The 25,010-nt window shown below is 39.3% G+C and overlaps 1 long non-coding RNA gene across 1 annotated transcript; it reads left to right on the top strand.

The window, feature by feature from the left end:
* Positions 1-6,855: 6,855 nt before the first annotated feature.
* LOC143676585 (uncharacterized) lies at positions 6,856-9,913 on the top strand. The gene is made up of 3 exons (XR_013172200.1): positions 6,856-6,932; positions 9,089-9,258; positions 9,802-9,913. It is a non-coding gene; the product is annotated as an uncharacterized LOC143676585 (long non-coding RNA).
* Positions 9,914-25,010: the final 15,097 nt, after the last annotated feature.

Consider the following 25,010-nt stretch of genomic DNA (forward strand, 5'->3'; position numbering starts at 1 on the left):
CTAGGAATCTGAGTCTTATGGAGGTTTGCTCTGTAATCAGCTTTTCTGAACTTTAGCTTCCATCTCTATGAGAAGAGACGATTTTCTTCTAGAAAGGATTTCTAAAATATTTTCAGTGTAATGGTGCTTAGACTCTGAAATTTGTAAAAGCTCAAAATATACTTATATGTCTGTAATATTGGGAAATGCCCTGATCTTTATATAGTGTTTGCTCTAAGTTTTCAGTTTCTCTGTCTTTTAGATGTTGATATGTATCTTTATATTAATCTTATCTTTTTTTTTTAATACCTTATTCCCAAAAGGATTGTAGATGTAATAGCTCTGTTAGAGATTGATTAGTCTAAATTGCCACTTAGGAAACTTACTAAAAATGAGAAGTGAATATAAGTACATCAAATTCTAGTTGAGTATTCATTTACATCAATAAAATCATCTCTCCTATACAGAAGAACCAGTGAGTAATAGGAGTGAGTAATCACTCATGCCTTACATCATTCCCACAGTTAAATGGGAACATTCAACCTTTGAAAACAGCTTCTTAAATTTGTTTTGGGCATCCCTCCCACTTCAAGTACCTTGGCAGATTTCATTTGAGCTGAGGTTGAACTCCCCTCCATTGGAGTTTGGGGTTACATGACCACAGTCAAATTCCTAAAGAAACTGAAAGTTTCCCACAAGAAGCATCTGTCTAAATTGTCTTCCCCGTCACCCTTGTTAAGACTAAGTTTAGAGAAACTATAGACTGCCTCAAGTAATTCCCATTCCAGAGATTTAAGAAAGCATTGCATCTTGGATCAAAATACCCAGTAATGTATCATACAGGAATGCTGTCAACCTCATGCTTGTTTCATTACGGTGGCAAAAATGTTGCCACTGTTCCAGATATCACATCTGTGTTTAAGGCAGGAAGAAGGAGAAAAAAGCTTACTCTCTGCTTTACTTTATTAGGAAGCACACTATCTTTACTAATTTCCTTTAGCAAACTTGCCTCTTCATCTCCTTGGTCAGCACTGAATTACATGGATCACTCCAGCTACAAATATGGTTAAGAAGGTGAGTATCTGACTTTCCATTCTTTTACCAAGAGTCAGAAAATTTTTTCCGTAAAGACTAAGATAGTAACTATTTTATGCTTTGCAGGCCATTAGATGTCTGTCACAATCATTCAACTTTACTGTTGCAGCACAAAAGCAGTCGTGGATAATATATAAATGGGTGAATGTGGCTGTGTTCCAATCACACTTTGTTCATGGACGCTGAAATAAGAATTTCGTATCATTTTCACGAAATATTATTCTGCCGTTGGTTTTTCTTCGGCCATTTAAAAATGTAAAAAATATTCTTAATTCTTGGGCTGTATAAAAACAGTCAGCCAGCTGGATTGGGGCAACACTTTGCCCACCCAAGCCCTGTGGTGTGCGATGGGGGCGCAGCTGGCTTTGGGAGACTCCCCAACAGTGCAAAAGTGTGGCGGCCAATAGGCGGAGGGCCTCGAATACAGAACACTGAGAAGTGATGACGGAAGCTCAACTTATCAGGCCAATTTTAATTCCCTAAGGTCAGCAAGAAAAGCCTGCTTTCATGTTCTCTGTCACGAATGAATTGAACTTTACCAGATACCTTTAACTCAGAATATCTTTATTATTGATTTCCTAGACCAAGGGATGTATATATTTTACATATTTTATTTTAAGTTGCCTTGTGCTACCTACAAGACAGGATCAAACCTTTCACAAGGAAACTCTAGAAGAGTCTAGACCTGTAATCAGAAGAGGAAAATCAACAACACAGACGTTTGTGGAGTTGTTGAAAGGGCTGTTCGCGTTGGATTCTTGAAAATTCAAAGATAAAACTACCCTAGTTACTAGTTAAAACAAGGCTGTAGCATACCAGATAGGCTGGTCTCTTTGAACTTGACAGTTAATTTTGTGATCACATTGTATGTATGTGTCTGTATAAATATATATGAACACAAATAAATATCTATGTTATATAGACCTTTTAGAGACTTTCGGCAAAAGCAAGAAAAGCTTAACCTGAAATAATTAAATTAATTTATAATTCAATAACTCTAATAGAATACTCCTTGAAAAAGGAAATGTATTGACTTACATAGCTGAAAAGTCCAAGGATTCAGACATGGATCAAGATGCGGAAATGCTATCAGCAGAACTCAGTCTTACGCGTGTCTTCTCTTTTCTCTCCACTGAGTTGACTTCATGCTCAGACTCTCTTTGTGCTGGTAAGATGCCACCAGCAGCTGTGGGCACACATCCTACCAGCTCAGCATCTCCTGAGGAAAAGCTGTGGTTTTCCTTGAACTGAGTCTTGTTAAACTGATGTGGGCTACGTGTCCACCTCTGGACCATCACTGTGGTCTAGAGTTGAGAAAATGCTGGTTGGCCTGGCCTGGATGAGTGGTTGAGTGTGCATCCTAGAGCTGGTGTGTTATGGGGCTGGATGATTTGCTTGAACCATGTGGACTGAGGATAGAAGCTGCATAGTTCCCCAGAGGAAAATCAGGGTGAATGAATTCTGGGGGAAAATAATGTTGTCCACTGCAATAACATTTACGTATGATTTTTAGTAAAAGAGTCAGAAAGAGAATATGACACTCAAAAAAAGGGATGGGGGAAATGAGAAAAGAAAAAAATATGGATATGTAAAAAAAATGTTTTACAGTAAATTGGGCCAGGTCAGTGGTTCATAGTCTTGGTGTTATATTTTAAAAATCTATTAGTTAAAAAAAAAACTAGATAGTTAAAAAAAAATCATATTTCTGAATCTGACTCCAAACTGACTTGGAGTCAGAATCTCTAAGGATGGAGTCTTGGAATCTGTGTATTTTTCCAGCATCTCCGGTGATCCACATGCAGCTCATCTATGGACTTGCTTTGGGAACCAAAGCCATGAGCTGAGCTGGGATGCATTAGGAGGCAGGCTAAATTGCTACAGCTAAGAGACCCCAAACTTCAGAGGCCTAAATAAGTTCATTTCTTTCCCATGTAACGGTCTGGAGGTGAATGGTCCAGGAAAGTTGGGGTTCTTCTCTTGGTTTATTCTGAGACCAAATTCCTTTCATCTTGTGGCTCTCTCACCCCCCAGACATTGTACTGATCTGCACAGTTGAAGCTGTTTGTTTCTACATCCACATTCCAGCCCCTGTGGAAAGCCAAAGGAGAGAATGGAGAAGCACAAAATAGTATTCAAGGCTAAGGCCCAGAAGTGGTACCCAGCACATCCGCTTTCATTACCTTGACCTGAGCTTAGTCATATCCCAGAACAAGTTGCAAAAGAAGCTAGGAAGTATAGTGTTTCTCATAAAAAAAAAAAAAAATTGTTTTCTTGTCTTTCTGAATATACACACTCACATATATACCTAGTCATACTTAGCCATATGCCCAGCTAAAATTGGGTACTGTGCCAGTTTAGAACTGTTGTGTATCCCAGAAAAACCATGTCTTTAATACTGATTCAATATTGTTGGGTGGAATTTTTTTTTAATTTTAATTTTTAAACTTTTTCTAATTGTATAATATAACATATACAAAGCAAAGAAAGAAAAAAGCAATAGTTTTCAAACCACTCTTCAACAAGTAGTTACAGAACAGATCCCAGAGTTTGTCTTGGGCTACTATTCCATCATCTCAGATTTTTCCTTGTAGCTGCTCCAGAACATTAGAGGATAGAAGGAATATATGTACATTTTTTCAATAATCACAATCAACTTTTTGTGAAAAATAACATATACAAAAAAGCAATAAATTTCAAAGCACGTCACAACAATTAGGTTGTAGGACAGATTTCAGAGTTTGGTATGGGTTGCACTTCCACAATTGTAGGGTTTTACTTCTAGCTGCTCTAAGATACTGGAGACTAAACAAAATATCAACATAATGATTCAACGATCATACTCATTTGTTAAACCCTACCTTTTCTGTATAACTCCACCATTACCTTTGATCTTTCTCTCACTCTTTAGGGGTATTTGGGTTATGCCTATTCTAACTTTTTCTTGTTGGAGTGACTGTCAATAATATGGGATGGGGGATGGAACTAGTTAATGTTACATTTTACTTTCAGTTAAACATGATAAATTGAAAGTTTGTGTTAACCTTTACTCCTTCATGACACTCTGCTGAATAAGAATAAAGGAATAAAAATGGTAAAAAGTTAAAAAACAAAAACAAAAACAAAGAGAACCGAAGAGGAGTAATTGATGTCAACACTATTTTACAAAATGGAAAGCAGACGGACAAGAGGTAACTGACTTGGCAGAGCAGAGAAGGCAGAAACTTAATGCCAGAGGGAATTGAGGGGGAGAGTCCAATAAGAAATTGATTCCCACTGCAGAATCTCAGAACGGCTGAGCCATGGAAGGCATCACCTTTCTCTGAAATTTGAATGTAGAAGGGACCAAAAATAATGAATAGGCCATAGTCTCTTTAAGCAGCAGACTACCAGAGTCCCTGCCCCAGCTCCTGCAGCTTGTCCATCCTTTGCCTGAGTAAATTCTAGGGAAGCTGTGAGTTCTAGGGCACCAGGCTCAACTGAAGTGGAAGGAGTGCTGATCTGCCTTTAAAGGAATTGAGTTAAAATCTTCATTTTTTTATTGTTGTTTCATATATTTTCTGTTTATTAGATTTCTAAAACACTTTTTTTACTGTGAAATATAGCATATACACACACACAAAATAGATTTCAAAGTACATTTTAACAAGTAGTTATAGAACAGATTTCAAAGTTTGGTAGGGTTATCATTCCACAATTTCAGGTTTTTCCTTCTAGCTGCTCCAAGACACTGGAAACTAAGAAGAAATATCAATATAACGGTTCAGTAGTCGCACTCATTTGTTAAATCCTAACTTTTCTGTTATAATTCCTCCTTCTCCTTTGATCCTTCTCCCAATCTTTAGAGATATTTGGGTTATGTCCATTCTGACTCTTTTCATGCTGAAAAGGGGTGTCGACAATATGGGGAAAAAGAATGGAACTGATTGACGTTCTTGGAGGAACTGGTATCTTTGGATTTCAGGACGTATCTGGCCTAGGAGCTGTGCTGGTTTGAAAGTATGTATGCCCCCTAGAAAAGCCATGTTTTAATCAAACTCTCATTTCACAAAGGTAGAATAATCCCTATTCAATACTGTATGTTTGAAACTGTAATCAGATCATCTCCCTGGATGATGTGATTTAGTCAAGAGTGGTTGCTAAATTGGATTAGGTGAAGACATGTCTCCACCCATTTGGGCGGGTCTTGATAAGTTTCTGGAGTCCTATAAAAGAGGAAACATTTTGGAGAATGAAGGAGATTCAGAGAGAGCAGAGCAGAACAACATAGCCACGAGAAGTAGAGTCCACCAACCAGCTACCTTTGGTGATGAAGAAGGAAAATGCCTCCCATGGAGCTTCCTGAAACAGGAAGCCAGGAGAAGAAGCGAGCAGATGACGCTGTGCTCGCCATGTGCCCTTCCAGATGAGAGAGGAACCCTGAACTTCATCAACCTTCTTGAACCAAGGTATCTTTCCTTGGATGCCTTTGATTGGACATTTCTATAGACTTGTTGTAATTGGGACATTTTCTTGGCCTTAGAACTGTAAACTAGCAACTTATTAAATTCCCCTTAATAAAAGTCATTCCGTTTCTGGTATATTGCATTCCAGCAGCTAGCAAACTAGAACAGGAACCATCTGAAGGTTTTAGGTTTTGGTAAAGTAAACATAGCACATGAAATTTTTGTAGGATCTCCAAAAGCACCCTGGGTATTCTTTAGGGTTAGCGGGAATGGTTTTGGTTGGAGTTTGGCAAACCATGGTAATTAGCAATATCTAGCTGAAATTCGCATAATCGTAGCCACTAGAGTGGCCACTCAACTCCATTTGAACTCAGTCACTGTTACTTTATTTGTTACATTTCTTTTCCCCCTTTTGGTCAGGAAGGCATTGCTGGTCTCACAGTGCCAGGGCCAGGCTCATTCCTGGGAGTCATGTCCCATGTTGCCAGGGAGACTTTCAGCCCTGGACATCAAATCCCATATGAGGAGAAAGGCAATGAAAATCTTCATCTTGAATGGTAAACCCCACAGGCCCTTCCTACACTAGGTTCCCAGAATCCTGAGCAGTCAATTTTCTATTTTTCCAGCAGAAGACTAGAGGCTTCCTCTGTAGGGAAACTGACCAATCTGAGAGGGAAGACATACAGATTCCAAATCTTGTGGGTCCCCATCTACCATACTATGGTGAGACCCAGAAACCAGCAAACTCTACCCATTCACACAGAGCTTTCTAGTGACAGAAGGGTCACTCAAGAATCACTTAACAAGGAACATGGGAGAGAAAGAGACAGCAAGATAAGACTTTAGAAAATAGTCATTATATCCTCAGAAAGGTAAGAGACAATTCTGTAGCAGAGAAACAAGAACAGAATTCTATGTAAGAAGGAACATTTAGAAGAGAAGAAAGTGACATAACTCTACTGGGATGATGGGGGAGGGGAATAATAGGTACAGGAGTGTCTGAGAGAACCACATCCCCCTACTGCAAAGAGAAAGCCAACAGATAATACATAAAATAGGAAAACCCAGAAATAGCAATTCAAGCACACACTGTAGAAGTGTGAATATGTAAAGGAAAAGCTAAATGAGTTAAAAATTATTGTCTCTGAGAGTGTGAATTGAGAATGATATGGTTGAAGAGGCTATTTTTTTTAAACATTTGTTCCCCCTATTATTTATTTTTATTCCCTATGTTCTACTCGTCTGTTGACAAGGTAGATACAAGGAGCATCAGACACAAGGTTTTTACAATCACACAGTTACATTGTGACAGCTGTATCATTGTTCAATCATCATCAAGAAACATGGCTACTGGAACACAGCTCTACATTTTCAGGCAGTTCCCTCCAGCCTCTCCATTACATCTTGACTAACAAGGTAATATCTACTTAATGCGTAAGAATAACCTCCAGGATAACCTCTCAACTCTGTTTGGAATCTCTCAGCCTTTGACACTTTGTCTCATTTCACCCTTCCCCCTTTTGGTTGAGAAGGTTTTCTCAATCCCTTGATGCTGAGTCTCAGCTCATTCTAGGATTTCTGTCCCACAATGCCAGGAAGGTCCACACCCTTCAGAGTCATGTCCCACGTAGACAGGGGGAGGGCAGTGAGTTTGCTTGTCATGTTGGCTGAGAGAGAGAGGCCACATCTGAGCAACAAAACAGGTTCTCTTGGGGGTGACTCTTAGGCCTAATTTTAAGTAGGCTTGACCTATCCTTTGTGGGGGTTAAGTTTTATATGAACAAACCCCAAGACCGGGGGCTCAGAGACTATTGCTTTTTATTATAAGCCAATACTATTTGACTTACTCCTTGCATGCACTAACTTCAAAATATTTTTTAACATTTGTACCCTTTTAATATTATTTTAAAATATCATATATATACCTTTATATAATACAAAATATTAATACCATGTCTCAAAGACTCCTTCCCAATAAGATGTTGAGATATAAAGGTAGAGCCTCTCTGTGAGGCATTGATGAGAAGAGTAGCATTACAGAGCAGGGGAAAGACCGTTTAAAAGAGAACACGTGCACATAAGACATGAAGGAACTTGAAAGAACCTTGGAACTTTCCAGAGGGAAAGCAAGAATTCTTGTTTGAAGAAGTCTGAGAAAACCTTTATAGACCAAGCCACTAAATATTTCCAGAGGGTTGGCAGGTTTTGTACAAATTGCAAATGCTCTATTTTTTTTTTAATGTTGTTTACATTTTTCAATAATGGGAAGTTTTTGGGTAATGTTGGAAAATGAAAATTTACTTTTCCCTTTAACTTACAACCAGAATTCTCTGCAAAGCATGGAGCCATACATTACTAATTGGCTGCTTTTTAAAAGCCCCTTCTCTCTGGCTGGCCTCCCATTAAACAGGTTGGATAGTTGCCTTCTTGGTTTTCTCCCAGTTCTGACCAGTGAGGGACGAGGGAATCTGCCTGGGGGCTTCTGGAACATTTTCTCCTGCCCACTGAGGGGCTGGCGCCCAAGGAGGGACGTCCTGCATTCTGCCTCTGTGCAGTGTGATCATGTTGTGTGATAATGTCGTTTTGGCTCTCCCTGCGGCTATCTTGACTTCACAAGAACAGAGCCAACAGAATTGCAAAGACACAGCCAGAGCCCTGGCATCAGTAAGCCCTGAACCAGTACCAGTGACTATCCAACAGAGTCTCCCTATTATGTAAGAACAGTGAAGCCAAGGTCAATCCAGTTTTCTGGTTGGTTTCACAACCCAGAAGGTTCCCACCTACACTGTTGGCCCAAACGGTGCTATATGGTCCCCTAGAGCAATTGGATGAAGGTAAAATGATTTATACATATCAGTGTGATCACTCTGTTCCGTTCGAACATTTGTATGAAGTTTGTTACAGAGGTGTTCCTTAACACTGTTTGATTCAAGAACCTATCATGTACTATTTCTTCATCCCCTCATCCCAGGGACAGCCAAATGGGACTGGTATGTCTTGAGTCTCTAGGGTTGCTGGACACTCTGGGGTTGTGAGAACTCCTTCTGGGCTGTCTTATCCATTTACCCCAAATGCACTGTCCAAATGTAATCCTTTACTCTGAGTGCCATCAAGTAAAACTTGCCAGGAAGCCATGCTATGGAATTTACACATGGCTTTTTATGTGAATTACCTTTCTTGATCTTCACAGCAGCATTCAGATGTTATTATTAATCCCATCTTATGTAAAAATGGAGCCTCAGAGAGAGGATAATGGAGTGCCCCCAAATGCCCAGCCATTTGGTGGCAGAGTCAGAATTTGAAACTAGGTCTCTGGACTCCAGGCCCCAGACTCAATCTCCTGTACTGCTGCAGAAAGAATAGTTGCACCTATTGTTCCCAGCTCCCCATTCTCGGTTTACACTTCCCTCTGAGCCTACCTGACAATAATGGACTTTTATTGCTGAAAGGTGGGAGGAGTAAGCAAATGAGGTGACGTGATGTAAGGATGGTTTGGCAAATGCAAGAACTGAAATCTGAGAGAATAATAGTGGTTAAGCCAACTCAAATCTCTTTGTTTATGTTCTAAGAAGATGTGACAGGCCCAGAGAAGCCAGGGATGAAGACAAAGGTTACCTTGTTCTACTGGTCTGAGGGCAAATGGACTTGCCCAGCATTTGTTTTTTTCTGGCCTCCTTGAACTTCACTAGATGGCATTGTACTCATCTCCTAGGCCAACTACGAAGTGAGGAACAAGGGGAAGGTAAGACTGGGCTGTCCATGCGCGCGTGGCATTTCTACTTGTTTCTTTAACTTCTCAGGCTGTTTGTCTAAGACTTTCAGCCCTGGGGCTATTACTGGTCAGGATGTTATAGTTCCACCTGTGAATGATGATGTGAGGTTCTGGTAGTGAATTAGAGGAGTCTGGGGAACCAGAAAGCTAGTCCAATCTTCTCTTTATAGAGAGGAGGAAGAGTCTTAACAAGCAGAATGAATTTCCCCAAATTACAAAACTACTTAGTGACAGAGGAAAGAAAGGGACACAAATCTCTCTGGGCAGTAGAGCTGGCTAGTGGGAGCCCAGCTCAGACTTTCCTCACTTCCTGATTTGTGCAATCTTGACCAAGAGACTTCACCTCTCCAAACTGAGTTTCCTCCTTTATAAAGTAGGGATTATAAAAATGATTTTTCTACAGGGGAAAGTGGTTGAAATGATTCATGTAAAAGGCTGGCTCTAGTGGCTGAGCACGCAGTAGAATTGTTTGCTTTATGTTATTGCTGACCCTGTTTCTATTTGGTTCTGCAGGTTTTTAGCATGCTAATAGCTGACTGTGGGAAACACATTCAAGAGCATTCCATTTGTTAAAACTCATTAGAATTGTACACCTGAACAGTGTGGATTTTGCTGTATATAAATGATACCTTAATAAAACTGCTCTTTAAAAGCATCCGTTCCCTTGTAAACTATCAAGCCTCATTAAAAACATTTAACACTGGCATTTGTGGGGGTCTTTATACAGTCACAGCTGCCAATTTATAATATGGAGCCTAAAGTTATCAATATAGAGAAATCTGAATTTCTTTAAAGTACCCTAACTTTATTCTAAGTGTAGACATCAGTGAAGTCAACTTAGGTACAATTATAGATGAAGTTGCCAAGAAATTTGCTCACAGTATTGGTTAAATGTTTTAAAAGTCCCAGAAACCAATTTTTAAAATGTGCCCTGTGGTTGAACAAAGACAGTTTGTTTAGGTGCTTTTAAGAAAATTGCTACATTTATCTTGCACTTTGTATTCTTTTTGTTGCATGAAAACTGTTTCCATTAACAGTTATTTCTCTGAAGCTTTGTAAAGTCAGAATGTATTTTCCTGCTTTCCTTTCCGGAACCAGACATGATCTTGCTCCCCTGGAACTTCATGACAGCTGGCACCATCTAATGGTGTCATCAAGATCCACCTTACATTTTAATTATGTGTGAATACGTCTTATTTCCTTCTCTAGACTATTAGTTTTTTGAGGTCAGGTGCTGAAACTGAATTACTTTTGTATCCCTAACAGTTCCTAGCATAGTGGTGAGTGAGTGAAAAAACCGATCTGTCACTGTTAATTGCAAAAAAGTCAAAATTACAGAGCAATGTATTGTTTTTAAATCAATAAACAAAAAGCTGTTTCATTATTGTTAACTGGCAGAACCAACAAGTTCTAAGAACTAAGAAGGAACGTATTGCTTCAGAGGGAACCTTGGGTCCTAGTTTTAGTAAATAGACGACCTGACATTAACATCTCAGTCATTTCTAAATGAATGCTTCTGACTGAACCTGGAATTAGGGCACCTGAACTGTAATCCCAGCCCCATGACCAGACAACTGCGGAAACCTGGCCAAGTTCCTTAAGCTTCTGAATATCAGTTTCCTCCTGTGTACAATAGAGGGATTGAAGTCATTATCAGAACATCTAGATCTTTCCAATTTTAGGATCTGTGATGTGTCTGTCTCTATGCCGTAGGCACAACAAACCCTCCTATAATGCCTAATAGTTGATTGAGGGAATTAGCTAAGTATTTGACTTTAACATTATTTATTTTGCAAACTTTCTTTATTCACGATAAAAAAAAAACACTAAATCTCAGCCAAGACCCTCTTTGTGCAAATTCCAAATTGGCATATTTCAAAGAACTGATATTTTAATTCTTACTTTTAGTTTGAAGTGCTTGTCACTTTAACATCTCTCATATGTGTTCCATGAATGGCAACATTTCTTTTGAATAAAGGAAATACATAGATATGATCTTGTCCAGGAATTTGGAACCTGAGATCTCTGAACTCATAGGTTTTAGGGGCTTGATGAACATTGAAAATGCAGCCCTCAGAATCCTGTAGCTCTTTATTACTTTTGCATATCTTCTTTTTCTTCATAGCACTTATCACCACTTGAAACTATCATATGTATTTACTTTTTCATCAGATCTGAGCCCAGCCACACATACACACACATACATACCACTGATCTGTAAGCTCCGGGAGGGCAGTGCCTCTTGTTTACCACTGCACCCCGGTGTTCATAGAACAGGGATTGGCATTCAGAAGTGGCTAAATAAACATTTGTTGATTCAATGAATGTGTAACCCCAAAACAGGTGGATTACTTTGGAGCCAGACTCAGTTCAGTATCCCAAAACTCACAAGTCCAATTCCAAACACTTTGAAAAAAATATGCATTTTCTGAAGTTTCTAGAATAAGTTACGAAAGGAGGGAAGTGGATATATACTAGATACGCATCAAACTTCCTAAAAATTCTCTTTACCCACCTATCTCCCCAACATCCCATACAACAAGACGGGTACCTTGAAATTTTTCCCTCTTCCTTCCTCAAACTCCAACTTAGACTGGCTCTCTTGTCTCCTTTCTTCCTTCTCTCTCTTTCTACACCCAGGTTGATTTTTTTTTTTATTAATTGAGATAAATATGAGCTGATGAATCCCATGCCATTCATCCATTTAAAGTGTACGTTTAATTTCCTAACTGCTTATAAATATACCATAAAATGATTGGCTTAACAACTGGAATTTATTGGCTCACAGGTTCAACAATATCCTTCAAAGATTGTTGTTTGGCAATCTTTGGTGCTCCTTGGCTTTTCCATCACATGGTGATGGCCTCTCCTTTCTCTTCTGTGTTCCGTCGGCTTCCAGCTTCATAGCTTCTCCCAGTGGTTTTCCTTGTGTCCACCATCCTTTGCTTATAAGAGCTTCAGCTATGTTAGATAAAGGCTCACCCTCATTCAGTTTGGGCACACCTTAACTAAAACATCTTCAAAGTCCTATTTACACACGGGTTCCCATTCACAGGACCAGGAGTTGAGACCTGAACATGCCCTTTATGGAGGATGCGATTCAATCCCCAACAGATTATGATTCAGTGGTTTTAGTAGATTCACGAGGTTGTGCAACCACCACAACTCTCTAACCCCTGAATATTTTCATCACCCTAAAAAGGAACCTTCTATGCATTAGCAGTCCCTCCACTTTCTTTTCTCTCTCCAGTGCCTGGAAAACACTACTTTCTCTCTCTAAGGATTTGCCTTTTTTGGATGTTGCAATGTAAATGGAATAATATAATAGGTGGTCTTTTGTGTGTGGCTTCTTTCACTTAGCTTAATGTTCTCAAGGACCATTCACATTATGGCATTATCAGCACTTCATTTCTTTTTTCAGTGAATATTATTACATTGTATGAACATATCCCATTTATCTGTTCATCAGCTTATGGACATTTGGATTGTTTCCATCTTTAGGCTATTATGAACAGTGTTGCTATGAATATTCATGTATACTTTTTATTAGCATACATTTTTAGTTATCCACCTGGAAGTGGAATTGCTGATCATAAGGTAACTCAATACTTAACCTTTTGAAGAACTGCCAAACTTTCCCAAATGGCTGCACCATTTTATATTTCTACAAGCAAGATATGAAGGTTCCAAATTCTCCACATTCTCACCTATACTGGTTACTGTTCATCTTTTTGACTGCAGTCATCCTAGTGTGAGTGAAGTGGTGTCTTATGATTTTGATTCGCATTTCCCTAATGCCTAGGGAAGTTGAGCACCTTTACATGTGTTTATTGGCATTTGTATACCTTCTTTGGATAAATGGCTATTCAAGTTCTCTGCTCCTTTTTACATTGGTCTATTTGTCTTCATATTGTTGGGTTATAAGATTTATTTATATATTCTGGAAATTAGACCTTTATCAGATATATAATTTACAAATATTTTCTCCCTTTTAGTGGGTTATCATTGCATTTTCTCAAAGGTGTCCTTTGAAGCACAAAAAGATTTCATTTTGAAGAAGTATAATTTATCCACCTCATGTCTATTCTTAATATCTACATTGGCATCCTGGTCTTTCTTAGATAAATCAATCCAGCCTCTCTTGTTACTTCCAATTCTCCTTTCTGTGTACATTTCTTTGACCTGTATAACAAGGGTCCTGAGGAAAGTAGAACAAACACAAAATCCTCTTTAGAAGGTAAAGTGAAAGGGATAGGAAATACACAAATGTATAAGCACAGACATGCATTTTCTAGAGGGTATAAATCTATAGGACTTATTTCATCAGATTTCCAAAACTGTCCTTAAAACCAAGAATATTAAGAAGTATGCATCTAGCCTCAGTCTAGCATCACAGGAAAATGGGCCCCAGCACAGTTGAGTGACTTGTCCAAGGTCACCCAGCTTATTGGTGACACCTCTGTAGACACTCAGGTTTTCTGACCCCATTTCCATCCCAATGGAACACCATCCCACTGTACCATGCTGCCTACAGAATTCTCATATTCCAGGTAAATTCCCCTTAGAGCAGCATATTCATTCAGTACTAACATCCTATCAACTATTTATTAAGCAGTAATTAAGGCCAGACAAGATTGATCTGGAAGAGTGTATAGGAGCTGGAGAACAGTATGGGTCTTCATAGGGAGAGGATATACCAGCCCCCATGCTCCCCCAAGGGAGCTGCATGCCTGAATAGCACACAAACCAGGAACTCATAGAATGAAGAGTTTGGGAAGGATGGAAGAAATAAATACATCACTACTTTGCCTGGGTCAGTTGGAAACAAACTGCAGTTTTAAATCATGGAAATGCATGTGGTGAGGAGTAGATGAGGTATTGGGGAAATTGTCACTACCAAACAAAGTGGGGGAAGAAGAGAAATGGTACAAATCAGGCAGTCCTAATAGATTCTTTCCCCTACTTTAGACAATTAGATTTCTTCCAGTTCTACGTTGACAATGGAATGTTTAGACATGTTCTGATCTATTTTTCATGCTTGGATTTTCGTTTTTTTGGCAGTCAACAAAGAAATCTATAAACTCTTACATGAATATTAAAGTTAATACTTTGGCTGAAAATTCCTTTTTGTTTATTAAATTATATTGTACCAGTGTTCAGTGTTAATTTCCTGAATTGGTATTATACTATGGTTATATACAATGCTGGATAAAGGATATATGGGAACACTGTACTTTTTTTTTTTTTTGCAACTTTTCTGTAAGTCTAAAATTATCTCAAAATTAAAAGTTAATAAAAAAAAAACTTTGGCTACTTGTAATAGGTTACTTTTCCAGAACCTATGTTTTAGTCATATGTTCTTTATGGGATCATAATGCAAAAATATTTGCAATCAAATGTTAACAAATTTTATTGAATTTATATATATTTTTTATTTTGAATCATTGTTGTATTTCCAAGGTTCAACGTTTTAAAATATGAAAGTGTATGCAGTCAAAACTCTTCTTCCATGGGACAGAAATTAGGATTTAACAAATGATTAATACCACTAACTCATTATATAGAGATTTCTTTTTAGTTTCTGGTGTATTAGAATAGCCAGAAGGAAATACCTGAAATTGTTGAACTGTAATCCAGTAGCCTTGATCTTTGATAATGATTGTGTAACTATATAGCTTTTATTGTGTGACCATGCGCTTGTAAAAACCTGGTGACACACTCCCTTGATCCAGTGTATGGCTTGATGAGTAACTAAATAAACATACGCATGGAAAAAAAAAACAGGTTCGGAACGTAGGGGAAAATATCCCTATGTAAACTGTGGACAATGGTTACTAGTACCATTTTAATAATCTTTCATCAATTATAACATATAACTACTGTTAAAAAATAGTAGAATTACAAAAAAAGTGGTATCAATTGCAAGAAATTTTCTAATGCAAGTATTGGTGGTGGGGTGGTGTAGAGAACAAACATTTTATTAATGTTTGTTCTGTAAACCCACAACTTCTCTAATACAAATTTAAAAAGCAAAAAACGAAAAACAAAAAACTTTTCCTCTAGCTTCTAACCACTCAATTACTCTCCCCCTAGGAGATGTTTTTAGTTTTTTTTCTTTTAATTTGCCTTCCAGAGACATCTTTTTTTCACATGTACAAGTATATATATCCCAAATTTCACACAAATGATAGGTTGTTCATAAACTCACGTATTCTATTTTAGAGTTAATTTTAAGGTACACGGGATGTGACGATAATAAGTAAGAATCTTGTTAACCTCATTCATACAACATATGTTTTGAAATGATTTTTTTTCAAATCAAGTAGAACTAAAATATTTATGCTGAAAAGGAATAGTCTCTTACTAATCTATTCCCCTACTGCTTGCATCCTGCCTCTCAAAGGCAATCATTTTCTTCTTGTGGTTACCGCTAAAGCTGCTCCTGTTGTGACATCAATTTAATCACTATTAAATGGGCTCGGCTCCTATGACACTGACTCTATCAATACATAAAATCATATCACTATTTATAATCGCTCATTGGGCTATATTTGTAGCTTCAGTAGTATGCAAACCTTTTTATTCCGTGCTGATCAACTATAGCCAGATCTTTTGACTCCCTGATTATTAAAAAATTATATTAACAGCCCTATCTTTTCCTTCAGCTCTCTTCTGACCTTTCACCTTCTAATATCTCTCTTCTATTCTTTTCCTTTTGTATTATCAAGGTCAATAATATTTACATGATTTCCGAGAACCATGACTTTGTGTTTCATAAGTCCATTGATTCTAAAAGTTGGAAATCAGTCAGTGCTGTTTATACTATGTCTAGGCAAAGATTGCTCATTGTAGACTCATTTTATCATTGTGATTGCGTTTCCTTTTTGCTCATCATTTCATCTTTCCTGGAGTTTCTAATCGCCTTTATCTGATTTTTTTTCCCCTTTATTTTATTTTGATACTATTTGCCATCATCGCAATGACAACTCCCCACCCCACCCCCCATAAACTTTCTCACCAACTTGATACTCTGTGGAGACTCTTTTCCCTGGCGGGCTCATTTCCTTGGCCCTCCCTCCATCCTTCCAGGCCAATCAGGACTGATCTGCAGCCAGCACAGCTGCCATCCTTCATGACATTTCTTGGCTGGACCCCATGGTTTCTGTATCCCACATTTTCATTTTGTTGGGGTACTTCTTCAAGGAATTTTCTAAGAAACAGTGTGATGTTTGGCCCCAGACTGACACTTCTGTCTCCTCCAGAACATGCTATTAATTTCTTTTCTCTATGAACATGCAAAGAAATAGCTAACCCAACACCTATCACCTAACTTACTCTTCTGTAACAGGCGCAGGCATCATCATTATCCAGGCTCCCAAAATGTATATTTTGGGGCCTTTCTTTCCCTGGTACCACACTCCTTTGGGTAGGAGTCAAGGACCTTTTTTTTTTCCTACCATCTCACCATTTTGTTAGTGATCCACTTTCCCCTGGAAAGATTTTCCATCTCCATTCTGTTGAGTTCTAAAGTTTCTTAAACAGTTTATTTCCAGGATTACCTGTTACTTGATTACATGGCATGTTTTCATTTCCTCCAGAGTTCACTGGTGTTCTTTTTAAATCTTACAGCATCCTTGTATAGTAGGTAATTACATAACACATACTATTAGTGCAGAAAATGTAGGGAGTTACTCAAAGTTGGGTAGCTCAAAAGTACTCAAAGTCAGTGTTTCCCAGAGTAACCGAATCAAAAGGGTATATGTATATTTGTATGTGTACGTGTATGTATATGTATGTATGAGATTTGTTATAAGGAATGGCTCACGTGATGGCGAGGGCTGGCAGGTATGAATTATGGAGGGCAGGCTGGAGACTGGAAATTCTGGTAAAATGATGTTGAAGTCTAAATTCCTTAGGCTGGAAACTTGGGAAAGAGCAGAAAGTTTAGTCTTGAGGCAAAATTCCCTTTTCTTCCCAGAATCCTCAATTTTTTGCTCTTAAGGCCTCCAGTTGATTGGATGAGGCCAAAACACAATCATGAGGCTCATCTCCTCTACTTAAAGTCTACTGATTGAAGATGCTAATCCCATCTACAAAATACTTTCACAGCAACATATAGGCCAGTTTGATCAGACAATGGGGCACCATAACCTGAGTAAGAATACATATGAAACAAAACCTCACAGCTAGGAAGTCTGGTCCAACACCGGGGAACTAATGGTTACCAGGCCACTGTTTCTCAGATTTAATACACATGCAAATCTCCTGGAGATCTTGTTAAAATGCAGTTTCTGTTTCAGTAGGTCTCAGTGAAGCCTGAGCTCAGCCTTTCTAACTCCCAGTGATGCCAATAATTGCTTACCCAGTGATGCCAGTATTGCTTATCCAAAGACACATTTAAGAGTAGCAAGGATCTTGTTATGTGCTAATACCACAGCCATTAGCCACATGAGGTCATTGAAATTTTAAATTGAACTAATGAAAATTAAATAGAGTACACAAATTCAGCTCACCTCACTAGCCCCATTTTAAGTGTTCATTAGCCCCATGTTTCTGGTGACTATAATGTCACATGGGGCAGAGATAGAATATTTTCACCATCACAGATAGTTCTGTCAGATAATGCTGCTCTAGACCAATGGTTCTCAAAGTGGGGTCCCGGGACCAGCTGCATCAGTGTACCCTGGAAACATGTTGTAAATGTAGATTCTCAGGCCCCATCTAGACCTAGTGAGTTGGAAACTCTGGGCCTGGTAACCAGCCATCTGTGCTAAACAAGCCCTCCAAATGATTCCAATGTGTGTCAAATTTTGAGAACTGGTTCTCTTTTAGTGATTTATTTCAAAAAGCCAATCACATTACTTTTTCTTTTCATATGAATATAGTAAGGATGTAAAATGCTTTACTGGGATTGCAAAAAGAGGTTAAGTTAGTTGGGTCATTAAGGCATTCCTGGGGCTTGGGTACCCACTAACTGTCAGCTGTAAAGAAAATACAGGATGCTTGGCCCTGTCTTAGTTCAGGTGCTCCCCCTACAGAGACTGAGACAAAGGTTTGCATGCCGATAATTTATTTCGTGGGACACTAGGAAGCACGAAATAGAGAAGAGGAAGTCAAACCAAAGATATATCATTGAGTTGGTTACTGCTGTAGACTACTGGAGATTATTCCACTGGGACCCTTTTGGGGACACTTAGAGAATAGGCCTCACCACTGTCCACCTGAGAAAAGACAGGACTAAGGTCTTCTGCTGATTAAGGACTGCCCCATAAAGTGTGAACTCCCTTGTACTTGTACTTTATTTTTTTTAATGAACCAGTAGAGTTAAGTGGGCTCCAGTAGGAGTTCCTTGCAACTGAGGCAGGGAAGCCTGGACAGAAAGCAAGAAATACATGGTGCAGCTGTGGCTACATATCAGGTAGATGCAGTAGCAACAACAAAGCAAAAACACAGGCCATATTGAGATGGAGCATAAAAGATGTCCAACCCATTTCCTGAAAATTGGATCACTATAGCATCTCAGAAAGAGGATTAAAACACAGTGAGACTGAGTAAAAAATTAGAAGACATAGCATTTTCTTTTCTATTGATATAATTGATCAATAATAATGTACAGTAGATGTGCAAGAAAAATGCTTGCAAAATCTCTAATGATGCCTGGCACATAGCAGGCCCTTAACTTCCCTTTTTTCCCTTCATCCTTCATTCTGAGACTTCTGACATTTAGGTAGTTAAAAATATCACTTCCCATGTCTAATGGAGTCACGTCAATTAAATGAACAATTTCTAGTGTGCCCCTTGGCAAAAGAGATGAAAAGCAATTTGAATATTCAGCTGTCCTAGAGAATGCCTTCAGAGCATTCAGACTGTAATGCTACCTTGCTGCTGTATCCTTAAGAATTGTGTGAAACCCAGTGCCACTGTCCCCAACCTTTGCAGTATATTCCCTATGATTTAATCCTAAGATTTTCTGAAACAGTGTTTTGCTGTATAATCCAGCCAATAGCACCAAGACATACACAACTGTTGGCATGAGCTGATTGTAGAGTATTCATAATGCTAAGAGGTTTAACATAGGAAAGAAGACTCCTTTACCATTTAGGAACTGAAAGCATGGTTGGCAGCTCCCAACCATGGTTGAAACCAGTTTCCAACCAAACATGCCACTTATCTTCTCTCTCCTGTCCTCAGACATTCTTCTCTCCTGTTCTTTTATACACTGTGGCAATGATGGAAAGTACATATACTAGGATAATCACATTTGTCTGTGTTTATATTCACACTGTACCCTTAACACAGTATGAGATCTTAAAGGTGACCTCTGAGTGCATTATCTTCTGAATTTGCAAATTGAGTATACTACTTGCTACTTCCTAGGTCTCCATAACACTTCAGAGACCACAAATGTGAAAGGGCTTTATTCAGACTTACCAACTACACACATTCAGTAAGCATTAACTTCCTACTCTGGATCCCTCTATTTCCTTCTCTTCTTGTCTTTTTCCATCTTTCCTTTCCTTTCCTTTGTTCTTTGTCTTCATGCACCCCTCTTCCCACCTTCCTCTTTTTAGTTTTCCTTCCCAATGGCCACTATTGTGGGCTGTATGACACGCTTCCCTTCATTTACTTGTGGCACACAGGCCACGGGGGAAACAGAGCCAAGCCTACATGTATCTGAGGGTGACAACTTGATCAATGAAGCCTAAGCAGAAATTAACATGAGGACTTACATATAAATATATATACATGGAGTTAGCCATCATCTTGCTGTGTAGCTGGACTATACCTCCAGTCCAGGAAAATACACACTCCTGGCTCAGAAAATCATGCAGCATGGGTGATAATACCAGCTGCAAGCTTGGGGTCAGGTGGGCAGGGAAAAGTGCAGGAATAGTAGGCGGGTGGCCTCCATCCAAATCTGCCCACTGACTAGTTCTAAGCATCACAAGTTTTTAGATGGAAAGTTTCTTGTATAACTCCTGATTTCTATTCTCTTTAAAAAATAACAAAAAACGAGAGAGAGGATCTGCCAATACTGGGCAAGCATTTCTTCATGACAACCATTTTTAGCAGATGAGATGTAGGTGTGCCGGTTAGAAAGGGCATGCATTATCCAGTTTACCCCAATCCTTACCATTTACTAATGTAGAACACTTGGCTGCTTTCGGTTATTTATGTTACCTTGCCAGCTGGTCTTTGAAAGCATTTGTGTTCAGGATGCTTCGTTCTTCTTTCCCTAAATTCTGCACTGCAGTCATATAGGGATAGTGGATGAAGAGGGAAGGTGGGAGGAGAGAGAAAGCCTTTTAAACTTTTAAAGAACCACTTGTTTCAACTTAGGGAACACTGTGGTGGTTAATTTGACGTGTCAGTTTGGCTAGGTTATGGTGTCTAGTTGTTGGTGAAGCAAGCACTGCCCTGATTGTTACTGTGAGGTTATTTCATGGATTTAAGTAGTTGATGAGTCGATGGCATCTACAACTGGTTGAATCTACAATCAGCAAGGAGACTGACTACCTTCAGTAATGAGAGGAGTCTCCTTATCCAATCAGTTAGAGACCTTAAAGGGAGAACTGAGGATTTCAGCAGCCAGAAAGAAGACTTTCTTTATCTACTTACTATATCTACTTTCTCTATCTTTCTTTATCTATATTTCAGTCAGCCAGAATCTCCTGGGGAAGTCATCATTATTTTCACCAGAGTTTCCAACTTGTGTCTTCTCCTGGGAAATTTAACATCATCATCGAATTCCCACCTCATGGCCTACCACACAGTATTCAGACTTGCCAAGCCCCACAGTCTTTTGAACCAGTTTGTATCCTCTCTCCCTCCCTCTCTCCTGGCAGCTTTGTTTTTCTGGAGAAGGAGTCAGAGTAGTTCATGTTTTACCACATTTTTTTCTTATGAAGCATATGTTGACTATTGGTTCCTCAAGGGACTACAAGAAAAACCTGTTGATCATGCAAAGGTGAATTGATTAGACCTGTCTCAGAAAAAGAGACTATACCTTTAAAGAATTTCAGTAGAGTCTCAGCAGGAGGACGTAGGAGAGGATGGTAGCGCATGTCCTTGGTGATTTTTAAGGACTGTCTTGAAAACTCGGTTACTGGTTGGCTTTGGGCAAAGTTTACAACACAATGGCTTTGGATTGGTGGGCACAATGAGGCAAGGGTCTGGAAGCCAGTCTTGTGATGAAGCTGGTAGCCTTAATTGGGAAGTTCTTGTAGTCTTATCTCATAGACTTATCTCCAAAGAATGAGAATTTATTCTCTGGCATGAGTAGATAAGGCATTTTAGCTTGTCATTTAACACAGGGACAGATATGCCCTATCCAAGTATTGTTTGATACAGACTCAGGGAATTATGTTGGTTTCCATTCTCATAAGTAAGGAAGAAATAATCTTATGTTTTCTTTAAAATCACTCATTCATTCAGTAAGAACCCTAACAGGACAAGGAGGGGTGGCAGAGTCATCTGTGATAGAGCATCTGGAAGGGTGATGTAGCTCTTCTCTGAACCTAAATCAAGCGGAATTTCTGGACTCTTCACTTGAATACTAATTTGTGAATCGCTTATTTATGCAATATGAGTTATCTAGATACTAGGGAATTTCCCAATTTTTTAATTTTGTCTGCTATGGAGGTAACAGGTCTCACTTCCTTTCATTGTGAGGAGCATTCAGCCACCTGCACCCCAGACTGCTAACACACACATGCACACGCACACGACACACACACACACAGTGCACACACATACGTGCACACACACAAGGATCCTCCTTCCTCTCCACATCCCCTTTTACACAACCTCCACTTAGTCAAAAAGTGACAAAGGGCAGTGAGAAAAACTAGGCCAGCTTCACAAAACCCTTCATTGTTTTGGGAAACAGGAGAAAATGGCACATTTGTTAGCTTAATCTGATGTGTATTTGCATGTGCTGCTGTTTCAACTCTTATTTATTAAGATTCCTACATTTTTAAATAGTAAAATTAGGACAGAGGTCCGCAGTGATGTGCTAGATTTTGTGAGTCAAAGATGACTTCCACATTTAAAATAATCAGTTTAAACAAGATGTTAAAGGAAATCTTATTCATCAGACTTCCAATTGGGAAGGGATCTTATTTATTGGAAAGAAGTATTTTGATAAGTTGCTTGGGTTGGGAGGATGGGACCTCAAGGGCATGATTAAGTGATAATAGATGATTATTACACTGCCTTTTCTGAAGCATGAGTCCTGCTAACTTAGAGGCCATTTGTTTGGCTGAGCTCTGAGTCGGCTTTATGTGAGCCAGTTTGGGGGTAGGAGCTAGGGCAAAGCAGAATTTCCTGCATGAGGAAGAACACTCATTTAGGCCAGACACTGCTAGAGGAAGGAAAGAGAGAGAAAATCCCCAGTAATGGGACATATGAAAACAGATAGAATTAAACTTTCTAATATTTGCTGTAGAATATATTTAACCTCTAGATCAGAATTTGTTACCCTTGGCACTTGTGCTGGGTTGAAAGGAAGTATGCCCCCTAAAAAAAGCCATGTTTTAATATAAATCCCATTTCTTAAAGGTAGAATAATCCCTATTCAATACTGTATATTTGAAACTGTAATGAGATCATTTCCCTGATTGATGTGATTTAGTTAAGAATGGTTGTTAAACTGGATTAGGGATGACATGTCTCCACCCATTTGAGTGGGTCTTGATTAGTTTCTGAAGTCCTATAAAAGAGGAAACATTTTGGAGAAAGAGATTCAGAGAGATTCAGAGACAGCAACACTACAAAGCAGAGAGTCCACCAGCCAGCGACCTTTGGAGATGAAGAAGGAAGACGCCTCCCGGGGAGCTTCATGAAACAGGAAGCCAGGAGAGAAAGCTAGCAGATGATTCCGTGTTTACCATGTGCCCTTCCAGCTGAGAGAGAAGCCCTGACTATGTTCGCCATGTGCCTTCTCACTTGAGAGAGAAACCCTGAACTTCATCGGCCTTCTTGAACCAAGGTATCTTTCCTTGGATGCTTTTGATTGATCGTTTCTATAGACTTGTTTTAATTGGGGCATTTTCTTGGCCTTAGAACTGTAAACTAGCAACTCATTAAATTCCCCTTTTTAAAAGCCATTCCATTTCTGGTATATTGCATTCCAGCAGCTAGCAAAGTAGAACAGCACTATTGACATTTTGGGCTGGATAATTCTTTGTTGTGGGGCTGCCGTGTGCACTGTGGGGAGTTTACCAGCATCCCCAGTGGATGCCCATTGTAGTTTCACCCAGAGTTGTGACAGGACAAAGTGTCTCCAGACAGGGCCAAATGTCCCCAGGGGAGCAAATACGCCACTGGTTGAGAACCACTGTATTAGAGCTTCAGTAAAGTCTACTTGGCCAAAAAGGAAAATAAAATAAAAAGTCAACAGTGAGCCACCAAGATGTATGCCCGCATAGCAGGAAGCAGGAAGCAACTATGCAGTCACCTTATAGGAACACTTTATGCCCGTAATCCTACTATACATGAGCTACGGCCTCACACATGTGACAGCTTCTAGCAAATAGTCTGACACATATTGCAAAGACAGGAGCAGCAGGAATTAGATCTTATGAAGATTCCCAGCTGCTCTATGCCCCTCCCTGCTCAACCTCGAACCTTCCTTTATTATACCACTTTACCTTGCTCGTACTGTGACACCTGTTGTTTTGGGTTGTTAAAGCTGCCAGAATGCAGTATACCAGAAATAGGTTGGCTTTTACAATGGGGTTTTATTAGGCTACAAATTTACAGTCGTAAGGCCATAAAAATGTCTAAATTAAGGCATCAAGAGGATACCTTCACTAAGAAAAAGTTGATGGTGTCTGGTGCTTCTCTGTCACACATGGCGACATCTGCTGGTCCTTCTCTCCCAGCTTCTTGTTTCAACGGCTGTCTCCAAAATCTCTCTGGGCGTTTCTGTCTCTCTTAGCATCTCCCGGGGCATTTTCTTTCTCTCTGAGTCCTTTACTTGGTTTCATCTCTCTGGGCTCTATCTCTGAGCTCCTTCTCATAAAGGTCTCCAGTAAAGGATTAAGACCCACCTTAAATGGGCTAGGTCACGTTTCCATGGAAACAACTAAAGAAAAGGTCCCACCCACTATACATCTGCACCCACAAAGATGGATTAGAAGAATATGGTTTTTCCTGGGTACATAGTCTCAAACCAGCACTCCTGTGTATATTGTTTTCTTTTATAGAGTGTGGGTTTTTTTGTGTGCATCTCCATTACACTGCACAATGTCTGAAATATTCCAAATCTCAACTGCAACACACAGGCCTTGCTTGGCCTGCAGATACATTTTATTTAGTCCTTTTAAACACTGATAATATTTACCATTAAAGATAAATTTACAACGTTTCTAAAAGAATGTGAAGATGTGGTAACAGGGAGCTAGTATTCCCAGATGGCCTCAATTCCTGGAGCTGAGAATCAGCTTCCTTATTCTAAGAGACACATCCTCACCAGGTTGCTGGGGTTCTCTCCACCACCGTGTTGGTATTCCAAGCCCTTCTCTCTTTTATTGGCTTAACAATGCTTTATTTTCTCATGGCTTCAGAGGCTAAAAATCTAAAATGAAGGCACTGGTAGGACTACCCTTTCACTGGAATCCTTGGGAACTTGGGTTTCTTTCTTCATTTCCCATCACATGACTATCTCCGTTGACTTGGCCCTTCCGTTTCCCACTGACTTCTGGCTTCTATGTCTTCTA

The sequence above is a fragment of the Tamandua tetradactyla genome, chromosome 3, assembly GCF_023851605.1.
Source record: "Tamandua tetradactyla isolate mTamTet1 chromosome 3, mTamTet1.pri, whole genome shotgun sequence".
In the NCBI taxonomy this organism is placed as follows: domain Eukaryota; kingdom Metazoa; phylum Chordata; class Mammalia; order Pilosa; family Myrmecophagidae; genus Tamandua; species Tamandua tetradactyla.